General features: G+C 29.1%; 1 long non-coding RNA gene across 1 annotated transcript; it reads left to right on the top strand.

Annotated features, from left to right (window-relative positions):
• Positions 1-1155: 1155 nt before the first annotated feature.
• On the top strand, positions 1156-2169 carry LOC141594451 (uncharacterized). Its single transcript, XR_012522210.1, has 3 exons — positions 1156-1306; positions 1648-1729; positions 2075-2169. It is a non-coding gene; the product is annotated as an uncharacterized LOC141594451 (long non-coding RNA).
• Positions 2170-4111: the final 1942 nt, after the last annotated feature.

The following is a 4111-nucleotide window of genomic DNA, read 5'->3' as shown; positions in this document are numbered from 1 at the left end:
AAACGGAAAGAGGAGGGAAACAAACTTCAGTCAAGCGTTTGAGGCCGTCGGAGATAAGCAGAATCTCCGGCGGCGCCAGAGGTGCGAAAGGGAGGTCAGGAGGATGACAGCGGTAGTAGATCTAGGGTTTCTTAACGGGGGAGGAAAAGGGAGAGAGAAGAGAGAGCTTTTGGAAACGTATATACCTATATAGTGTTGGCTAGTTTGCTTTAATAGGACTTCATAAGATTTTAGTTGTTCCCAACTTCCCATTAGGAGAACGCTGCCCAAGTCACCATTACTTCGTACTCCCTCCTATTCACCATTTTCTTCCCTATTTTCTTATTCAGATTATTCGGGTTTTCTTCCCTATTTCCTTTTTTGGGTTGATTTGTGTAGTCCAAATTAAATTATATGTGGGATAATGTGTTTGTGTGGTCCAAAATCGGTTTCTTATTCCTAGTGCAAAACGGAAAGGGGAAGAATACAGTAAATATGGGGAGTATAAGATTAGTAGTGTTCGTAGAATGGCCTCTAGAATTCCAATGGTTCTCAAATTATCACGTAGAGATGGCTATTCATCGTAATAGTCCCAGAATCAATTTCAATGGTTTAATTAATAGCATTCAGTTATTTATTTATTTAATTAATTAACTATTTCCATTAAAAACTAAATCCATAAGCTTTAATTAATATAATCAGTAATTATCTAAAGTTTTTTCTTATTTTAAGACTTTTTAAAGTACCCAATAAAATCGCTCAAAAAGTCCCTTTTTTGAGTAGCCAATGAAATCGCTCAAAAAGTTCATTTTTTAAGTATATATATTGATTGATTGATTGATTATTTATCTTAAGTTTAAAACGGGCAAATATAAGGAATATAGTTTTCTCTTTGCGTTCTTATATAGTTATATAATACTCCCTCTTATTCAAAGTTTTCTTCCCCTTTAATGTGGGGACAAGATTTTAGGAGATAATTTAATAAACAAATTAAAATTCAAGTAAAACTAAAAGATAAAGTTTGTAAAACAACAAACGTCAAAATTGACTCAAATATGACTATGTCCCAGGTTATATTTCTCACTGACTAAAACTCCTTGATCTTTAACTGGATATATATAAGGAAAATCATATATATTGATTCACACATCATCTTTTTTTTTTCAGACTATTTGTTATACGCTTCTATTATTTGTTTTGCAATATTTTTTTTGATTTTGTATATGGGTATTGATTATTTCATTGACGTTAGGTTTAATGTGCAGGTACATAATGTCTTCCACACTAACTTTGGATCCATATTAATCAATCTGGAGAATTAACCAGTGTTAGTTTTATTTCTATCACATGTTTCTTTTTTTTTAGGTTAGTGCTTTCTTCCTGTGGTACTATTGATTTATTGAATGAGTAGATTCCAATCACAACTCCAAATAAGAATTCTGTTGAATAATTATAAGATCTAAATTGGTTCTTTCTTATGACTTTATATGATCATAAAATTGTTAATCCTTCAACCCTTTATCCCTTGCTGCATACACTATTTGAATTATATAATTTTTATGCTCGATTTTATTGTATAATTGTTACTATTATTATTGTTGTATTATTTGTGATCTTAACGATGTAGGCATGATAATTGCGTTTTTACCGTGTTCGTTATTTGATCAGCGGCAGCTTGAGAAAGCTTGGAACTTGATCCATATTGACAGAAAAGCACCAGCAGTAGAGAGAAAAAGATATGACATGTATGGTACGAACTACTTCTCCCTTGACCCTAGAAATAGTGCTAATTAACGAGTACGTCTTCTAAGACTCTAAGACTATACCATAATATAAAAAAAACTGTGTCAAAAATATAGTGTTACTGAGTACGTGTTTTTTTGTTGAACCAACAAATATAGTGTTACAGAACTACCTCTTATAATCAGTGAATGTATTGGTTTTAAATTAGATTGGTTTATGTGCTTAACTATATGAGTAAAATTCTATTTCCGTACAATACTCTTGAAGATTTTTCATATACAATTTATACTACTATAATGGAAGCTAATCTCTTATTCACAATTTGACGATATCTTCTACTCTCTTGATACAGTTTGCCTAGCACCGTGTTATGGAGGATGTTGTCGATGTTGTTGATTCCATTGTCAACACTTTTGAGATATTCATGTGCCATAAATTTAAATAAGAAGGGAATTAGTATGCTTTGTAATTTGCATTCTTATAGAGTAGCTTTATTAGTGTTATATTAAATCTTAAGAGCTCTTACTCCATAATAATCCGTATTATAGTGTTATATAAAATCTTAACAGCTCCTACTCCATAATAATCCGTATTATAGTGTTATATAAAATCTTAACAGCTCCTACTCCATAGTATTAGTGCAAGAAGTCTGATTGGTTTCGAAACTCAATTTAGCATGCACCGAGTCATTCGTTGATACTTAAAATTTATTTAAGTAAAAAAATAAAATTAACGTAGAATCTAAGGTCATTAGGAGATTCAGTAAAGCACTTAACTAAATTCATTGATACCTAAAATTTAAGTAAAAAAATAGAATCAATGTGTGCTTATACTTCTACTAAAATCTGAGAGTCATTAGGAGCTTTAGTTGAACACTTAACTAAACATATTTAAAAACTACTAGGTAGGTACATATTTTTAATCATGAATAGTGAAATATGATACGAAGTATACGAAATACTCCATCTGTACCAATCATCAATTTACTAAGTTTAGACAACTAAATAATTTTTGTAACTATTTTTTTATATTGATACTATCGTGACACGAAAATACTAGACTTATTATGAGAAAATCATAATTATCTTTTATTTTGAGGAGATGTTTTACTCCATATTATTTTTAATTTATCAATTTAAAAATGGGGTTCTCATCGAGCTTCTGTATTGGCATGACTTAAAATTTGTAGTGGTTATTTTATAACTCGGCGTTCAATGGTTGGTTTATAAGACAAAATATTACAAGTGGCCCATGCATCGCACGGGCATTAAATCTAGTATATACATAAAAGAGAGTTTTTTCGAGCGATTCTAGAGCGTCCACATCATCAAAAATTAATTTAAGAAAGTTTCGTAAATAAAATTTCCTATATTTCCTATTTTATATTCATGAGAAGTTTCTAATTTTTATATAAAAACTTTAACATTTCATTTGGCAAAAAAATGTCGTTATAAAAATTATGAAGATAATATAATTAGATTCGTGGTAAAAAATGCTTTCATTGGAGTATAGATTTCATATGATTTGCACATATTAAAGATAGTGTATTTCTTAATATGTTATATGTCTCACATTGAAAAACAATGTTAGTGTGGTGATTATAATACGTATAAATTATAGAATTGTCCCACATCGAAAGATTAACATAAGGTGGGTGATCCTATGATTATAAATAGGAGTCATCATTGGAACTTATTCACCAACCAAAAACTTTTTGAGTCTCTTAAGTATTGTTTTGGAGAACTCTTAAGAGTTTATATCATTATCTTTACAGTATGATATATATATATATATTTTCTATATTATGTATTATATTCAAGTGATGTTTATAATCTTTATATAAAAATTTATACATCTCTTTTCCCAAAAAAGTATTATAAAAAAATTATGAAAATTATATTATAATAGATTCTTGGTAAAAGAAATGCTAGCATTAGTATATAGTATCATATTATTTGCATATATTTTTAATTATGATAAAAAAATTAAAAACAAACGTATGAATATTAATAAATAGTACTCCCTCCATTCAAGACCAAATACAACATTTTCATTTAGACACTTGCCAAGTCACAAATTACAACGTAAATATCTTTAAATTTACATTATAAAAAATTTAAAAATTTGATATTCTCATTGTACGTACGTGAATCAAATAAGATCTCAGATGACCATATTTTGTTTTACATATTGCAAGGAATCGTAAAGATTCTATTCGTTCATGAATAGTGAAAAAAGGGAAATGTTGTATTTGGTCTTGAATAGAAGGAGTATAGTATTTGCTTATTATTATTAACCTGGGTTAGATGTCGAATTATGTGCGAAAAAGTTGGTGTATTTCTAAGTATGTTATTTGTCCCACATTGAAAAATATGTTGGTGTGGTGAAT

Source organism: Silene latifolia, chromosome 8 (assembly GCF_048544455.1).
Source record: "Silene latifolia isolate original U9 population chromosome 8, ASM4854445v1, whole genome shotgun sequence".
Lineage (NCBI taxonomy): Eukaryota > Viridiplantae > Streptophyta > Magnoliopsida > Caryophyllales > Caryophyllaceae > Silene > Silene latifolia.
Note: the sequence above shows the minus strand (reverse complement) of the source record. Positions and strands in the feature narration are given on the sequence as shown.